This window comes from Theobroma cacao, chromosome 2 (genome assembly GCF_053813885.1).
Source record: "Theobroma cacao isolate CCN51 chromosome 2, ASM5381388v1, whole genome shotgun sequence".
NCBI classification, from domain to species: Eukaryota; Viridiplantae; Streptophyta; class Magnoliopsida; order Malvales; family Malvaceae; genus Theobroma; species Theobroma cacao.
This window is the reverse complement of record NC_142640.1, coordinates 15,535,620-15,556,111: the sequence shown is the minus strand read 5'-3', so window position 1 is coordinate 15,556,111 and position 20,492 is coordinate 15,535,620.

The following is a 20,492-nucleotide window of genomic DNA, read 5'->3' as shown; positions in this document are numbered from 1 at the left end:
GAAGATAAAAATAATGATAATTTCCATGATAGGGGCAAAATGGTCATTTTGCATCTTGGGTCTAAATTTTTAAGTTTCGTGAACCCGAGTACCTTTAGACTATTATGAACTTTGTTTCAGTGTCAAAAGAGCAAAAAGGTTGCACAAAGGATGGGAGGAAGATAAAGCCACCATGTTCAGGGCATTTTGGTAATTTCGGTGGAAATTTGGATTAACTTGAAGCATAAATATCTGAGCTCCAGTAGCTTCCAGTAGCTTCTCCTTCTTTTTCTTCCACCCATTTCATGTTCCTTTTATCCTCCATGGAAGCTTGCTTTGCAACTTCCATAACTCTCTCTCTCTAGCTCCAATTTTTATGCTTTTGTGCACTTTTTCATAGAACCTTTATGCTCTTTCACTCTCTCACTTTAAAACCCTTGAAAAGTCTTACTTCCATACTTCCTCTCACTAGTTGGAAGTTTAGAGAGAGAAAGAGGGATTTTCCATGATAGCTTGAGTATTCTTGAGAAAGAATTCAACTACAAATCCATCAAGGTGAGTAATGAATGAGGATTGATTTTAGGTTGTTGATAATGGCTAGTAATTGGAGTTGTGAGTTGTTTTATTGTTGAGGTTTGTTTATTTATTTCTAGTGATACTAGAGTAGAGAGAATAGATAACTAATCAAAAGGTAATTGGAAGCTAGTTAGGAATAACAAGTAGAACTTGATTTAAGAAATAGCTTTTAGAAATGTATTTATGCAAATTGGGTTGGTAGTGATGTTGTGTGTGTGTGATAGGTTCCAACGAGGCCTCACATGTCCGTTTGAAGCAATAATCGAAGTTAGAATCGATTAAAGAATCAACAAGACCGGTGAGTGAACTTGCATTTCAAAATTGTTTTGGAAAATAGAATTGTGTTGAGATGAATTATTTGCATGATTTTATCCAACTTTTCACTAAAAATGGGTGCTTGGGAACAAGCCCTTGATAAATGTTTTGATGTTGCTAAAATGTGAATAGTGCAAAAGGATGAATCCATGTGCTCCTATATTATGTTGGTATGTATATATATATATATGAATATATGTTGAGCATTGATGAATAATATTGTGTGATAATATTGACCCGGCTATGTGTGAGTAGGGAGTGCGCATAAGTCGATGATGATGATGACTCGGCTATGTGCGAGTAGAGAGTGCGCATAAGCCGATGTGATTATGACCCGACTATGACGATGAATGAAGTGGGGTGGTGTACTTGTTGATATATGTTTATATATGTATATGTGATAGCAAGTTTATGATTATAATATGTGATTGTTTTGAATGTTGATAACTTGATTATTGTCAATGTGTTCACTTTGATCTGCAATATGGTAGGGATGGATTTTGTGGCATGTGTAAACCCCTTATTTGTCAATTGCCCCGAATCTCATTGCAGCAAGAATGCATTCTCGCTGCAGCAAGAAACTCTTGAGTGGTGGGAGCATAAACCAGCCCTGTTTCTTGTTGCAGCGAAAATAAATCTCATTGCAGCTAGAAACTCTCGAGTTCTGATGCAGTGCTTTCACTTTAATGAAGATTTTGACCACCTTCTCATCAGAAATGGGAAAAGTGATAAACATAAAAGTTGTATCCCTACCTCTTAGCTTTCTAATGGTATAAAAATCAGGTCAATTGGACTTCTGTAACGGGAGATATGCTAGAAAAATTGAAACATATGCAAACTGACATTATTTCTCGCTGCAACGAGAAACTTTCTGTTTTGGTTGCCTAAATCTCGCTACAACGGGAATGAACTTTGCTGCAGCGAGAAACTTGCTGCCATGCTTGCTACCTTTCTTGATTTTGACATATTTTTCACCCATTTAACTTCATGGATTGATCTTGGGTTTTTGCAACACTATGAGATTATTAATCAAAGTTTGAAATTGGGGGTTTTTAGTAAGAAACTAAATCAATTGCATTGTTTTTGAAACAAGTGCATCATGATTTCTACATACTTTCTATTGATTGCTTGTTCCCTTCTTATGTTCACTCACTGAGTTTTATACTCACGTTTTTAAACTTCATGTTTTCAGATTTGGAGGCAGTTGGGACCTAGATTAAGTGTCCACGTACGCTCGTCTTCTTGGTAGGTACTATAACATCTCAGTAGCTGTACCTTTAACCACGGTCACTCCGCTGACGGTCAAGAGTTTTATGCTTGTGTACATGTATAAGTAATGAAAACCACTAAGATTGATGTTAAAAATCAAATATGTATATTTTATTACTGATGCCACTGTAAAGTGGTAAATGAGTAATACTATGTTAGCATAATACAAATGTGAATATTGGATTGCTATAAAACTTTACTAAAATATTTATAATGGAGAATTGCATTATGTAGTTTTAGAGATGACGATTGAGAATGATGAATGGGATTGCATCTTTGATTAAAAAAAAAAGGCTTGCTTAAGCTTAGTGGGCTATGCCCATTGAGCCCATGCGTCGGTCATGGGCCGGGATTTGGGCTGTGACAATATATATATATATGTTTATAGTATAAACTTGGATATTATATCATTGTGTGATATGTTGTAGCCAGCCTTTGGAATATTAGTAATTGTAGCTGAATAATGTAATCATTTACAAGCAAAGATAAATAAAAATAAATAAATACCCTTTCTATGTTAAAAAAGTAACAAATTAGCACTCTCTTGTAAGAGAAAGCTGTGCTATGACATGGGAAGTAAAAGTAGTAATAATTTTTTTTTTCTTTTCCTACCATTATGAAAGTTGTGCCAGAGCATAAAAGAATAGAAACAAGAACATAACAAATAAAATTGTTGTAAATAAAACTTACTTGTTCAAAGAAATTTTAGGGAAAAGCTTTAGAGGTTGGTTGTGAATTTTTATAAAACTATTCTCTCTTATTTATAGACTTTGGGAATTATTTTCCTAGTGGGAATCTAGCACTTTAATTTTTCTTCTCGAATCCTTTTCTACATCTCATTGTCTTTCCACATATATCTCTACTTTTCTCTCCTATCTTGAACTTTTCCTATTATCATTCTAAAAAAAAGCTTATTCATATGCACAAATTTTTTTCTTTCTCTGGTGGGCTTTAAAGTTGGAAACTTTGTTCTAAGAACGACTTTATTTCATAAATCATATCAAATATATCCCTTTGGGGTTCCTAAATGATCCATGTCCTACTATAGCTTGTAAATCTTCTTTGACGATCAATCATTCCTTTAACAGGGAGAAATATTTTTTTTCTAACCAAAATTCGAGCATCAATGGCAATACAAAACGTCGTTGCTTTAAGCCAATAGAAAAACTAATTCAATACATTAATCCATATAAATAATAAAAAACTATAAGCAACATTTAAGGGCAAAGCACCAATAGAAAGAACAATAACAAAATAATTGAGAAGTAGTTGTTTTACAAAATCTTATGACAAAAAAATACCAAACTTAATAAGTAGCAGTAAGCATGTATAAAGGCTAAAATAACAATAGTACAAACAGTCACAAAATAATTGGAAAGTAAGGATTTTAGAAAGCTTTATAATTACAACCAATCACTTAATATAGTGGTTTTATCAATAACAAACTTAAGTAAACTATCAAGTAAGGGTTGACAAATACTTACACTTACTTGGTTAATCAGCAAACTCACCTAAATTTTGCTTCACATTAAACGTAGAAATAAAATTCAATAAGAAAAGAGAATACTAATTACAAACAAAAATTGTAAAAATTGGATAAAAATATAGCATAGAAGCAAAAATTTTCTTTTTCTTTTTGGTTTTCTTGTCTAGTTTATTGACACATGAAAAACTTGTCTAATTAACAAAGGTATTGTCACGACCCAAATTCCGGGCCATGACCGACGCATGGGCCCAATGGACATAATCCACTAAGCCAAAGCAAGCCTATTAATCTGACATGTTTATCATTCCATCATAAACTGCTAAGTCACATTTCATAACTTAGAATCAAAATAATACTACACATTGCCATCTCATACTGGCATACTAAACGAGTGTATATACATTGTCTACAATATGTATCTTAACAATTTACATTAGGTTTGTCTATACACAACAAAATAATACTCGACTTCCAGTGGAGGGACTCGAACGAATGTATAGCTACTGAATGCCGAGACACCTACCAAAAGATGGATATAAGTCTACAAGGACACCTCGTCCTAGTTACCGACTGCCTCGTGATCTAAAAACATGAAGTTAAAAATGATGAGTATAAACCCAATGAGTGAACAAGGAAGGAAACAAGCAACAACAAGGGAGAATTTAAAATACATGATGCACTTGTTTCAAAACAATGCAATTTAATTCCATTCATATTAAAAACCCCTCATCAAGTCCTTAAATGATTGATCATTTGAAAATCATGAATCCATACACAACGAACCATTTGAAGAATGAAAGCTTCAATGATACTAAGCAAGTCAAATATGACAACGAATCTTCGCTGTAGCGGAAAGGCATTCTCGTTGCAGCGTAGTTACAACGAGAATGAATTTTCATTACAGCAAAGTTGGGATTTGGTTATTAACCGAATGAGGGTTTCTCAACTGATCGAGGGTTTCTCACTAAACCTCCTCATTTTAAACTTAACTCATTTAATCCTTAATGTTGGAAGTCCATGCTCTGATATGGTAGCAAAGAAGTGAAAGATAGGGCAGCAATTAGACAAAATAGGAGACCAAAACATGAAGTTTTTCGTTGCAGCGAGATTGAATCTCGCTGCAGCGAAATTGTGACCCAGAAACAGAACGTTTCTCGCTACAGGGAGATTCATTCTTGCTGCAGCAAAATTCAACTGATGAAACAGAGAGTTTCTCGCTGCAGCGAGATTCCTTTTCGCTGCAGCAAGAAGCTACAGTTACGATCTCGCTACAGCGAGATTCATTCTCGCTGCAGCGAGAACCAGTTCTGGTAAAGGTTCTCAAACCCGAGAGTTTCTTGCTGCAACGAGAATGATTCTCGCTGCAGCGAAATACAGGGCACCAATGAAAATTTTCCCTTTTCTCTCAAAGAAAAATCACCCTGCTGAAATGTCCAAACCAACATGAAACACATGATAAGTTTTGAAAGTTTAACATGTCAAGTTTCACATGCATTACAACCATATACCATTACTCATAAATTTCCTATAACACACATATTTACATATGTATATATGTATACGTATACCCATCATTATCATGCGCATCATCCCATCATCATCATACACACCATCACATCATCATCATCACCAGTTCATGCGCACTCCCTACTCGTACATGGTTGGGTCATCACCAGGTTATGTGCACTCCCTATTCGCACATAACCGGGTCATCCTCGGCTTATGCGCACTCCCTACTCGCACATAGCTGAGTCAATATAATTACACAACACTATATTCAAACATATATGTATATCAACATAATGCAGCTGCATAGAAATCCATAATAACCACATGTCATAACATAAATCATTTCTCAAGACCTTGTTCCCAAGGCATTCATTTTTGAGAAAAGTTGTATAAAATCATTCAAACACTTTGTACAAAATAGTCACATTCCCAAAATGATTTTGATAGGCAATCCACTCACCGATTGATTGTAGAGCCTTTAAATGACGCCAATTCCCCTAATTGTCCAAATGAGATTATGGGGCTGCCTTAGAACCTAGGATCACATTAGCATAAGCAATAGGTCAATTTACACACTATGAACCCTAAAAGCTATCTCTTAGCTAGTTTTCAATTGCCACATTAAATGGCTATCTATGTTCACTATCTTAATCACTAAAAAAGTAATGAACATACTCAACAATAAAACAGCTCATAATCCCAATTACTAGCCATTTTCTATAGCTTAAAATCGAGCTTAGTTCATCACTCACCTTTGGGTTTCTTTGTAGTTGAATTCCCTTCTAATAGCTTCCAAATAAGTGGGGTAATTCTCTCTTTCTCTCTCTAAAATGCCCAACTAGTGAGAGAAAGTATGGAAATAAACTTTACCAAGGGTTTTGAAGTGAGAGAGTGAAAGAATACTAGGGTTCTAGTCAAAAGGGCTCAAAAGTATGAAAACTAGAGCTAGAGAGAGAAAATTTTATAAGCTACATATCAAGCTTCCATGGAGATTTTGAAGACACGTGAGAGAGAAGAAGAAGAAGAAGACAAGCTGCTAGAAAATGGGAGAAGAAGCTGCTAGAAAATGGGAGAAGAAGCTGCTGGAAGAAAGTATTTATAGGCCAAACTTATCCATTCCCTTAAAATTACGAAAATGCCCTTGACAAGTTAGCTTGTTCTCATGCAACCCTTTGTGCAATCTTTTTACTCCTTTGACACCGAGACAAGATCCATAATGGTCTAGACATGCTCGGGTTCATGAAAACTTAAAATTTTAACTAGAGATAAAAAATGACCATTTTGCCCCTATCGTGAAAATTATTGTCATTTCTAGTTTTCTTCGTGTTTTCATCATTACACGTCATTTATGCAATCTTATGCCTATTTAGACCTTAAAATATCATAAAACTTTCTTTTGAGAGCTTATTACAAAAAATGACGAAACTACCCTTGGCTCATATTATTACATCTATGCTTAGTTACAAGCCTATAGAGGTTGGGGTCTCATAGGTGTAATGCCAGATAAACCCTCAAATTATACTTAATTTCTTTCTTAAACGTTTATAGTTTTATTCGGTGTAATCAAGCCTTCGTGCTAACATGATCTTTACACAGGGACAAAGGTAGTTGACATAACATTTACTTATGAAACAAATAAAAATAGAAAATGAATTAAACAATGAAAATGAAGCTATATTAACACCACTAATATTTCACCACCAACAAAGAAATGAGAAAAGACAAAAATTAAGATTTGCATCTTCTACCTCTCCTTCCCATTTCAAGAAAATTTAACATTACCATGTTTTGTACACATAATGAAATAGAGAAGGAATAGAATATGGTATGAATTACTATGATGTTGTTTGATTTGTGGAATGAAATTGTCATTGTTACATTATTCCAATATTTGGTTGGTAAAAAAGTTTTGTAATAACAAAAAAATAAGTGATAAAAGACAAAAATATTTTTTATTGTAATCTATAATTTTCAATTTGAAATTATTAGTTTTTTGATAATTTATTAAAATATTAATAAATTTTCAATTAAAATTTTATTATGATTATTTATTTCTTCTTTATTTTAATTTTTTAAAATATTAAAAATATATAGTTTATTAAAATATTAAATATTTATGATTAAAATATTAATATGATTTTTTATTTTAAAATATTTTAAAATATTAAAAATTTATAATTAAGCCCTTAATTTAATTTTTAATTCCAAACATTTTATATAATTTTATTACTAAAACCTTAAAAAATTTTATTTGAAATTCATTTTGATATTTTTTTTCTCTTTTCCTGGTCAATGGCCATCAAAAATGTGGTTGGTGCAATGGAGCACCAATTTTGTGCTTCTTACAGTCGAATTTAGTCGTTAGAGGACTTGATCATTGGTTCCCATGACCAAATCCGATTACGGACACATTGGTGCTATCGTTGCCCTTTATCGTCTTCTGGTCATGGAGGAAATTTTGAGAGAGAATGAGAAAAGTAGATCAGTCAAGAGAGAAAGAAAAAGAGGAAAATGAATGAATTGTCTAAAATAGGACAGTAATTTTTAAAATTGATTAAGAATATTTTTTTTAAAAGCAATTAAGAATATTTTGTCTAATAACTATTTTATTCTATTCAAACACAACAAGAATAGGAATTACCAAGGAAGGTCGGTAATGACTATTCTGACCTCTCTTGACATGCCTATTCCATGAACCAAATATTATTATAAAAATGGATAAGGAATTCCATTGACCAAACCAAACATGCCATATACAATGGCGAAGCCAAGGTGGTGGCAAGTGGTGGCGACTGCCACCCTTTAGTTTTTTAGTTTTTAATTTTTTTATTTTATATATATATATATATATAATTTGAGATATATAGATTTATAACCTTGTATTATTACCTTTAACCACCCTTCATGCAAAATCTTGGATCCGCCACCAAAAATAAACATATCCATTGAGTATAAAGAAATTTTTCAAAATCATTTGAGCTAATCCTTGCTCAAACCCGAACCCTATATCTCACCTTTCAACTTAAATCCCTTTTTCATTCTAAAACACCCATATACCCACAATATCTGAAACCCCCATTTTCCATGTAGCCTTAAACCACCCTTCCACTCAAACCCAACTCCTCATGAAACACATCTGCAAAACAAACAAACAAACAAAAAGGAGATACTCAGTGAAGTGCGTGAAATAGTGACAAAAAGCACTTTTACAAGCCAAAGTAAATGAAAAGTGAAAAAATTCACAACATTAGAGAAAAGGAATAGGTTTACCTAGTGAAAAGGGAAAAAAATGAAAACAATGAGGATCACTGTGAAAAATAAAATGTCACAAAAGAATAGAATTAGGAAAACCTTGTTCAAAAGGAATGAAATTAAGAAAACCATGGAGAATGGATTCAAGGAAACCCTGTTCAATGGAAAATGGAATTAGGGAAACGTTGTTCAATTTTACAATGAAACATAAAGGGACTATTTATAGAGATAGTTCATTCTAAACTTACTTTTAATGCAACAAAAGTAAATAAGGAAATATTCTAATCCTAGACTTCCTTGGAGTGAAAATAAAGTAAAAAGACAATAAGATAAATGTCCTAAAAACTAAGCTTACTTGTTATGCAAGCAAAGCAATCAACAAGTAAGGAAAACTTAAATATGGAAAGTATTCTAATTGCCTTATAATACTTTACTTGGTTTTTACTCTTCTTAGCAGCTAGTGAACCCCTTTCGTGCAAGCTGTCCTATGTAGACAGGCTGTTAGTGCGCATTTGTTTATGCGGGCCTTGTGCGTACGATTTTCTTCTGTGTGGCCCATGTTCTAAATTAATTCTCCTTTACTCCCCCTCAAGTTAGAGCATGAAGATTGGAAATGCCTAACTTGCCCAACAAAGTTTGAAACTGTTCTTGACCATATGCCTTACTGAATATATCTACCAGTTGATACTAAGATGAAATCAGTCAGAGTAATAAAATGTTTGAGATATACAAGGATTTGTACAATGGCATCAAAGTGTGGTTGTCTCAACTTGTGCATAAATTGACTCGAGATGTGTAACTAATATATAGACGCATGATCATAAGATAAAGTAATCTACTAATGGAATGCTTATACTGTCCTAAATCAAGATAAAGTTTATGTTGTTGATCCATGGATGAGGAAACTAGTTTACAACTCAGTGCTCCCCTTGTTTGGCAAAGCCTTGAGGAATTTTCATGTAAACTTCTTTTTCAAGATCACCAAGTAAAAAAAACGTTGTTGACATCTAACTTATGGAGTTCCCAATTGCGCACTTAAGCAACAACAAAAAGGCACCACATTGTAACCAATTTGGCCACTTGGGTGTGTTTCTCTCATATGAGGCCTTCAGGTGTGCGATCCTAAGTATACATAGCTTTGTTGTTGTAATACCCCTCAAAAATATTTTACTTAACTAATAATGTTATAAAAAATTAGTATTTATTAAGTTATAGACATTATAAAAATATATATTTATATATCAGTCTAACTTTTTATAATTACAAATATGACCTTAGGGTTTATTAATAAAAAGGGAATAAAAAGACTTTTTAGCAAATAGAGTAATATTATTTTAGTTAATTTAGTTATATAATATCATGTTATTTACCACATTTAAAAGAAAAGCATATATGTGAGATTAAAGTCGGTTTTCATTACCATATTTTAAAAGAAAAGGTTGAAAAGTTAATATCAGTTTATTTCATCAGGCTTAAACAATAAGTAGTCAAAAGAACTTAACCTAGGAGAAGAATAAGAAAGACAGTGAAAAATAAAAAAACATTCAAGGTGGTGCTTATTAAGGTATGATTAGGTTTTGTGTTTTTTCATAATTTGGGCATAAAAGCCCTAAGTTATTTTGTGATTCTTTAATTTCCATTCATATTCGGTACTATTTTGGTGACATTCTAGTACCATGATGGTACCAATGGAAAGATCTTTAAAAGATTTTTCTAATGGTTTTTGTAGAATCTTATTTGGCTTTATGGTTAGGAAGATATGAATTTTTAAAGTTGATTGGTAAACTTTTTTTTAATAGTTTTGATGATCTAACTTTGGATCACCAGAACTCCCCCTTTCGGTAATGATTTGAGTTGTTTCTTTAGGGGCTGTGTTGAGAGAATCGAAGGTTCAAAGTTGGTTCTTTGAATCTTAAAACCCATAAATCTCGGTATTTTGGTGATGATTTTGTAACTTTTGGCTTTTGAAAATTGTGTTTTTGACAATCTTTATTTCTGAAATGAATTTGGGTTTTAAACTATGTCATATAAGGTTCAATTTAATGCTTATTACACCACTGGTTTCAGCTTAGGTTGTGAGCTATAAGTGCTTAAAGTAAGCCAAATGGTCATGAAAATCTACAATTTCAAAATTTGTGAAAATCCATTTTTAATTAGTTTGAATATTTTCCTTAACCTATATTCGACTGATTTTGATAGAAACTTTAAAAATTCAAGTTATTTGAATTTTAGTGAAATTTTTGTATCAATAAATATTTATTTGGCAAGTTAACTTTGAGTAGGTAAATTTCAAAAAAAAATCATTAACAATATTCAAAAGTTGAGTTTTAATTGGTATTTGAAGTATTTCCATCAAACCTTATATTTGTTACTAATTTTGTATTTTAACCTATGAGTTTATTAATTTTGAATATTTTATGTATTTATACATTATTAAAGAAAATCAATTTTAATTTTTAAGTAAAATTAGTTTTGGTTAGCAAAAGATGTGCTACACCTGAATGGCTTAAAATGACCAACCGAAAGTCATAGTTCATTTTGATAAGTTAGTAGTGTTGGTTTCTAATTTCAAGTATTTTGAATTAATAGGTTTCAAGACGATTTCAATTATTAGTCCTTTGGTTTTGGTTTAGAAAATTAGGCAAGTGATTGATATCTCTTTGGTGTTTTCACACTCTAAAAATTAGCCTCAATGTGAATTTGAATTTTGTATATTATGTACAATATATTTTGTCACATGATTTGTTAAAATCAGGTTTTGGATGCAAATGTATATATATGATTTTCATATGTTGGATTTAGAATGTGAATTATGTAAAGTGTGATTTCTAATTTTGAAATTCAAATATGATCTTGTCTAATGTATGATATATGATTATCTTTGTGAAGACAAATATAAAATATTTTGTTTGAAACGAATATGCTTTTGATGTGCACAATATGTGTTTTTGTGAAAATGGATATCACAGTTTTGTGAATTTGGGTAATGAGAAATATCTTTTGTTTTGTCTCCCAGTACGGCTATTTTATGATATTGCCAATGAGAGTTAATTGTTAGTCAGTTAACATGTACTTTGTGATTAGAGATCAATATCCAAACCACACCACTAGTTACAAAATAGTGGTTTTTTTATGATGTATGTTCAACGCAGCCAATAGTTGTTTCTGATATACTTATGACCCATGCCACTAGGGTTCATTGTGATTTTCGATATGATTATGACCCATACCACTGGGGTTAATTGTGGTTTATGATTATGACCCATGCCACAAAGGTTAAGCGTGTTCATAACATGTTACAAGAGACTTATAAATCCAAAATATTATGGATTTATGTAAATTTTGTGATATGAAAATCAAATTTTGGAATAATATGATTTTGAATGAGATAACTTTAAACTTTATTTTGATATCTATATGAATTTTGGTAATTTAGGCCTAAATGTTTTGAACTATGCTGAATCCAACTAAAGGGATGTCCATTACTTGCAGAGTGGTTGTACTCATTTTTATCATTTTTATTATTTTTATAGATTTTTACATTTTTGTATGTTTGGGGGTTATACTTGTTTGGCAAGAGCTTTGGTTAGCGAGATTAGGATATATCCTTTGATAAATTTTAAATTTTGATGTAAGAATTCAAACTTAACTTGTAAAGAAAGTTAGCTAGATGAAAAGTTTGTATCATATAGAGAATTGTATAATATTGTTATATTTGAAGACTTGAGGTTTTGTAAAGTATAAATTTTGAAAATACTTTGAAGATATTACATTTGATTAAGTATGATATTATTGCCTTACAAGCTTATTGGATTCGCCTCATAAGTATGTGGCATCTGTTAGATCCTAAAACCTTGGTTTTAGAGCATGACGCAACCCCTTGTCGCTAGGCTATGATGTGCATGACCTGTTATTGTGCAGGCTGGCGTTGGCTTTCAGTTTGCACTACCCATGCACGCTCCGTGCGTATGTGCAACACTCAAGTGTGTAGTTTTCTCGTGTTTTTACTACTCATTAACTGTCCTAGCATGTCGGGCTAACGTGCCAGGCTTGCCAATCCGTGTCGCACTATAAGGCCTGTCTGGGTGTGGCTCAACTTTGCAAGTGTACGGATTGTCAAGAAACCCCTAATCAATGGTGGTCCGATGCTAGTTGTCAATAGGCCCATAGGTGATATCGTCCCATAGCTAATTTGAGCCCCTATGGCATGTGTGACACATAGGTGTACTACTGGTCTAAGCCTTCCATCTCCTTGAATTGATCACAAGTTCACAGACCGTGACATTTTCCCCCACTTAATTCAGGTAACACCATCATTGCCTCGTGCTCTTTCTCCACCACAAGTTTTTTTCTGGGTCCCCACTAGTTTCGAGGGTTTGTTTGAGGCAGCTCCTCGTTGGCTATCTCAAGAACACTTCTAACTCTGGGTGTGTCCTTTGTACTAATGCAATGGATCGCTTCAATTCATATACTCGGGGTGCAATTCCCTAAGTAAATCTATGAGACCTTGACCTTTATAGACTCGTAAAGGGAAGTATACGCGATATCCCTAATCAGGGGTAATTTCGTCATTTTCTTACCAAACCCATAAAAGTAAGATTTTAAACAATATTATGGCCTAAGTAGGCCTAAGGCATAAATGAATGATGAAAATATGGGTAAAATGACAAGGAAACAAAAATTTTGATGATTTTCACAATAAGGGCAAAATGGTCATTTTTCATCTCGGGTCAAAATTTTTAAGTTTTCATGAATTTGAATATTTCTAGACCATTATGGACCTTGTCCCAGTGTCAAAAGAGTAAAAAGATTGCATACAAGGGTGGAGAAGGACAAGTTAACATACTAAGGGCATTTTCGTAATTTCTAAATGAGTGGATAAGCTTGGGCTATAAATAGCTTCTCCTTCCAGTAGCTTCTTGAATTTCCAGCAGCTTCTTCTTCTTCTTCTCTTCTCATCTCACGTTGCTTCCAACCTCCATGGAAGCTTGATATGGAGCTTACATAATTTTCTCTCTCTAGCTCTAGTTTTCATATCTTTGTGCCCTTTTGACTAGAATCCTTGTATTCTTTCACTCTCTCACTTTAAAACCCTTGAAAAATCCTACTTCCATACTTTCTCTCACTAGCTAAGTGTTTAAAGAGAGAAAGAGAAAGAAAGCCCTATAATAAGCTTGGGAATTGTTGGAAAGAATTTCAAAGTTACAAAGCTATCAAGGTGAGTAGTAAATTAGAATTGAGTTTTAAGTGTTGATAATGTTTAGTGATTAATTTGTGAGTTTATTGTTGAGAGTGTGTATTGACTCTAATGTGATTAGGTAGTGAACATAGATAGCCATTTAAAATGGCAATTGAAAGCTAGTTATAAGATATCTTTTAGGGTTTATAATATGTGAATTAACATAATGGTGATGTTAATGTGATGGTAGGTTTCAAGGAAGCCTCATCATCCCATTTGGACAATAAGGGGAATTAGAGTCAGCGAAAGGCTCAATAATATACCGATGAGTGGACTTGCATTTCAAACTTGTTTTGGGGAATGTGAATGATTTTATCCAACTTGTCTTTGAAAATGTACCTTGGGAACAAGCCTTTGGTAAAGAGATTTTATATTATGAAAATGTGCTATACAACGTTTTATGTGTTATCACAATATGACAATATGCATGATATGCATTGGGTGCTTGTTTGTATGTTGATGTGGACCCGGCTATGTGCGAGTATGAGTGCACATAAGCTGTTGCTAACCCGGCTATGTGCGAGTAGGAGTGCGCATAAGCCGTTGCATATGAGATGATGATAATGGGAGGGTGTACATGATGATTGATATATATATATATATATTCATATATGGTATATGGTTGTAATGCAAAAATGTGAACATTTGATTTGTTGAAATTTAGGAGTTTGCATGTGTTACATGTTGCTGTTGTTATTTAGCAGGATGGCTTTGTTTTAAGGGAAAAGGAAACCTTTTTCTTGATGTTCTGATTCTCGCTGCAGCTAGAAACTCTCGGGTTTTGAAAGGGTTGGTTGGCCAAAAATTCGCTGCAACGAAAATCGATTCTTGCTGCAACGAGAAAAGTACTGCAGCTTCTCGCTGCAGCGAGAAACTTTCTGTTTTATAACCAAAATCTCGCTGCAGCGAAAAACTTTCTGTTTTTCACCTCACTTTGATCAATTGTTGCCCTATTTTCCACTTCTTTGCTACCATATTTGAGCATGGATTTCCAACATTAAGGAATAAATGAATTAAGATTAATATGAGGAGGTTTGGTGAGAAACCCTCGGCCAGTCAAGAAACTCTCGGTTAGTTGATAATTTAAATCAAGTGTCGCTGCAGCAGAAAGGCATTCTCCTTTATTTGACTTGATTTGCATGAATGCTATTAAAGTTTTCACTCTCCAAATCCTTTGTTGAATATAGCCCCTTTCATAAAGTTATTTACTCATGTGGGGTTTACATAAGGGGTTTTAATAAGAACAAAAACAAATTGCATTGTTTTGAAAAAGAATGCATCATGATTTCGTTAAACATTCCTTATGGTATGCTTGTTCCCTTTCTTGTTCACTCATTGGGTTTATACTCATCGTTTTCAACTTCATGTTTTCATATCACGAGGCAGCCGATAACTAGGATGAGGTGTCTTTGTATACTTGTATCCATATTTTGGTAGGTGTCTCGGCATTCAATAGTTGTACATTCGTTCGAGTCCCTCCGCTGGAAGTCAAGTATTCTTTTGTTGTGTATAGACAAACCTAATGTAAATTATTAAGATACATGTTGTAGATAATGTATATACACTTGTTTGGTATGCCAATATGAGGTGGCAATGTTTAATATTATTTTGATTCTAAGTTATGAAATATGACTTAGCAGTTTATGATGGAATGATGAACATGTCAGATTAATAGGCTTGTTTAGGCTTAGTGGACTACGTCTATTGGGCCCTTGCGTGGGTCATGGCCCGAAATTTAGGTACTGACAAAAATGCTCTTCCAAATTAAGCCATATTTTGATTGCAATATTTGCATAGGTGGCTCTTCTAAAACCTTGTTGATGATATAATAAATCATGTGTTGTGTTGAAACAACCGACAAAGAGCAAAGCATGTACGGCACCAAATCAACCGAGGAAGAATAAATTCACGTACGGCATTAAAGCAATCGATGGAAAACAAATCATGTACGATGCTAAAGAAATCGATAAAGAATAAATCACATACAACACCAAAGTAGTCGATGGAGAATAAATCACATATAGTGCCTAAACAGTTTAAGGAGAATAAATTAAGTACGGCACCCAAGCAGCCAATAAGAAACAAATCATGTACGATGCCCAAGTAGCCGACGAAAAATAAATCAAGTATGGCACCCAAGTAGCCTGATGGAGAACAAATCACAAAGAAAGGACATCACTCTACCACAACCAGATCAACGTCATGGTTAAAAAGGAAAAAAAAGGTTAGGTTAGGAACCTACTCTGAAACCATGAAAAATAAAATATCTCAAAAGAATGGAATTAAAAAAACCTATTCAAAAGGAATGAAATCAAGAAAACCATGTTCATAGAGAATGGATTCAAGGAAACCCTATTCGATGGAAAATGAAATTAAGGAAACCTTGTTCAATTTTACAATGAAACATAAATGGACTATTTATAGAGATGGTCCATCTAAACCTACTTGTAACGTAAGTAACTTAAATAAGAAAGTATTCTAATCCTAGACTTCTTTGGAGTACAAGTAAAGTAAATGTTCTAAAAACTAGGCTTATTTGTGTTGTAAGTAAAGCAATTAACAAGTAAGAAAAACTTAAATATAGAAAGTATTCTAATTACCTTAGAATAGTTTACTTGTCCGCTACTCTTCTTAGCAACTATTAAACCCCCTTCATGTGGGCTATCTTGTGCACAAAGGCTATTGGTGTGCGTTTTCTTACGTGTGGCCCATATTCTAAATTAACTCTCCTTTACACTACTACAACAATTGGTAACTTGCTAGAAAAGAGAAAGGACGTTGATGGCTTGGTTGTTATGCTCGAGGGTCAAGCCATCTTGAAACTTGGCATAGCACCACCTCCATCTAGCCTCATGTCATATGCAACAACTTTTAGATAGCGAGAAGGAGGCAAGGAAGCAAGTGGTGGTTGGCGAACGTGCTGGTGATGGGAGTTATAGTGATAGTGGCAATAATGACGAGCAAGAGTTGTAGATAATGTTAGAAGAAAATCTTGTATTATATAATATAGTATAAGTTATATAGAAATCTAAATTGTGCATTAAGAAATCTAGACTACATATATAATAGTATTGTATAATAACTCTAATTAAATAGTTTGGATAATTAACTTAACAGATAAAAATTAAATTTTTTAATTTGTATTTATATTGTTATAATGATATTATAATTAAGCTTAATTGAGTGTTAACTATATTTGTTTAATTAATGATAACCATATCATCCAAAATTTTCATGTGGATATCAGTGCAAACGAGTTAATTGAGCCATTAGTCACATCAGTTTTATCCATTCAAATAGGGTTTATAGTTACATGGAAAAAAACTTAGAATAAGAAAAAAAACTAGAACAAGGTTTCAATGCTCTACATAAAAAGAATAGGGATATAAATTTTGTGATAATTGGAGGGTGTATTTTGACATTATGCACTAACGAAAATTTTCCTCGTCCTAATGATAAAAAGATTTTTAAATTTTTGAAATTTTACGTTTGTATTTCATCATATACAGTGGCGGAGGGAATGGGGGCTAGTAGATGCTCCTGTCCCTTTCAAAAGTTTTAAAATTTTATAATATACATTTATCTTTTTTTAGAATTTTATAGTTTTGTTTCTACAATAATTTTTTTGTTAGGTGAGATATAACAACTAATTTTAGTAAACTTAGGGACTAAAGTAAAATTTATTACAGTAGAATATTTCTCCAAGCCTCACTGTTTCAAGACCCCACGATCAACCCACCTCTTGTTTGCCCCCTCCCCAAATGCGAAATCCTAATTCTATAACTAATAATCTAATTTAACTTTATATTGAATTTGTTATATACTAATTTATTTAATTTAATTTAATATATTAAGTTAATATATGAAAATAATTTTTGTTTGTTTCCGTTATTAACTTGATACGCAATCATCAAAACGTAGTGGTAGAGTTTACTCTGGGCAAAGGTTGGAAAATACTGTTTATAGGCCCTGAGGAGGGTTGAGGATGTGAGTGGGGCTTGGTTCTCTAGGGTTGTCACTTGGCAATTAATAATCCAGGGTCCTCTCATCTTGGAGGACCAAAGCCTCCATCCTTTGTTAGAGTCTAGAGGCGCATGCTGATTCTGAGGCAACCAGTCGCATCATTCACCGTCGAATAATTATAGATTACTATTGCCGTAGAAAAAGCCTACCTTACGACCGAGGACAGGTGTTGTTTTGCCCTTTTGTTCCTAATGGCTGAAACACAAAGTGCTTCTTTTAACAAATCCCTGGTCGGGTTGACTCCCTCTACTGTCCTCAGCACTTTGGAACCAAGTCCACTGACATGTCCCGTAAGCTTAATGCCCTCCCTAATTTAATGATTTGGTATGCACAATTGCACATGCGCATCCCTTGTTTTCTTTTTCCCTTTTCTCCTTTCCTAAGTCCTAATGGCCGCCCACACATTCCCCGCCTGCTGCTGCTGCTTGCTTATATACAAGTATGAGCTGACCTACGCACACATTGAAGGGGCAATCTTGCTTCATGGTTTCTGCCTTTTAAATCTACCAAATTCAAGTCTTATTAATCAGCTTCACACCTAAAATGCATTAATCACATATTCTATCCTACTTAGAGTCAAGTCCAGAGATTGAAAAGTATATTATATACTTACATTAATTCTTCAGAAGAAATAGAGACTAACAATTTATGATTAGAGGTGCATACACATGGGCTCATATTTAGTTTTTTTGAGTTTGGGTTAAGTTTGAGTTCAAGTTAGAATGAATCTTTGTAAATAATTAAATTTTACATTTTTAGTGTTAAGGTAAAGTTTTTATGATTTTGAATCAAATGATTTTAAGTTTAGATAATTTCAAATTCAGATTATTTTGTAGGTAATTAAATTTTACATTTTTACTGTTAAGTTCAAGTTTTTATGATTTTGAATCGGATTGATTTTAAACTTAGATTATTTTAAATTTAGATTGTTTCGAATTTGGATCATTTCATATTTGAGATGTTAGTTTTATTATCAATTCAAATTTGACTGACTTTTTTCAGGCAATTTTTGTATTTAGATTCATTTTACTACCTCCATTTATGACTATACATAAAAGTTGAAATGTTGAATTGTGATATATTATATCTCAGAGTATTTTACAAAAGGTACGTAGGCATGCATCTTGAGCAAATGTTTTGAAAAATTTCAAATGTTGCCCAAATTAAATTGACTTCTAGTAGTAGTACCATTGATAAGAAAGAAAGAAATGTCAAAAAATAAATAAATAAAAGAACACAATCTCATTCAATGATTATCTCAAAGAGATGCATATTTAATTATAATTCCCACCAACTGCATCCGAGCATTTAGCTCATTCGTCAGTACATGATTTCACTACTTAAAGTTAAGGTTCGCATCTCCATTCCCTCAAGTCTAAAAAAAATCTAAAAATATAAAAAGAGAAAAGCATAGGATGGAGCATTGTTGGGGATTGTCATGGATTTCTGCTTTCTTGATGATGAAATCTTCCTCTCTTCAACCTAGTTTCCTAGATGTGCGTAAGCAGATAAACAAGATTGCCAATTGCCAAATGGGAGGCCACCACCCCATACACCGGATATTGCAACTGGGTTTGGGATTCAAATAAGGCTCTAAGTTATGAATTTTATCCTAATCAAGCATTCCAGACTAGGCAGGGGCGGAGCGTCCCTTTGTAAGGGGGTCATATTTTTGAAATTTTTTATATATTATATATTTTGTGATGACTTTTTAAAATAATTTTTATTAAATAATTAATATAATTGCAAAATAATAAAATGACTTTACAAACCTCATTTAATTTTATTCAAATTCTTAAAATTTTTTAATTTTTAAGTTTTCCACCCACCTTTCTCTTTTTTTTATCCTTATATTGTGAAATTATAAAGAAGTAAAGTTTTTATTTAATTTTTTTATATTATTATTATTATTATTATTATTTATTTCTTTCAGTTCTATTCTATTTGCCCATATGTTTTAAGTTTCTATAAATTTTCTTTCTAAATTTCTATGAATTATCAACCATATTCTTTTTTTTTTTTGTTATGTAGGTTCTGTCTTCTACTTGTCATTTTTTTTTCTATTATGTAGATTTTATTTTTAATGATTTTAATTTTTAAAAATTAAAAAATTATTATATATGTAATTCTCAAATATAAGTTCTAGCATTACATTATTGGTTATTGTTTAAAATTTCACAAATATATTATTTTTTATTAATCCTTATTATATTAGAAAAGATTATATTGAGTATATATTTTTAATATGCTTTACGTTTTATACTTAGTTGAAAGAAAATTATCTTGAGTATAAAAAAAATTATTAATTATGTATATTGTATTTAACTATTTATATTTTATGGATTATAGTTTAATATTTAGTATTATAAGCTTAAATATAATAAAATAAGAAAATTGGATGTTGACTATATTAATTTTTTAGTCATTTATATTGAAAAAGACAAGACTCCAAAATAAAATAGATGATAAGTTTCTTACAAATAATTTAGTTGTTTATATTAAGAAAGATATTGTCATCGTTGAACAAAACTTTTTTAGAGCACTATTATAAGTTTTTTTTCTTTTTGTTTCTTTTGATTTACATATTATGTAAAATTATTATTTATTATAAATTTTTTGATTGTTAATGGTTAAGTTCAATATATTAGTTTTAAAAATTTTTAACTTTTATTTTTCTTAACCTTTGGCCCCTTCAAAAAAAATTGGCTAGCTCCGCCCCTGAGACTAGGGACTTATTTATCTCATCATTTATCAAGTTTGATTTTAATTTGAGTATAGAATTCAAGCTTTGATTAATTTGAAGAAATATTAAACTCGAGGCTTTGTTTAGGATTTGTTTAGCCC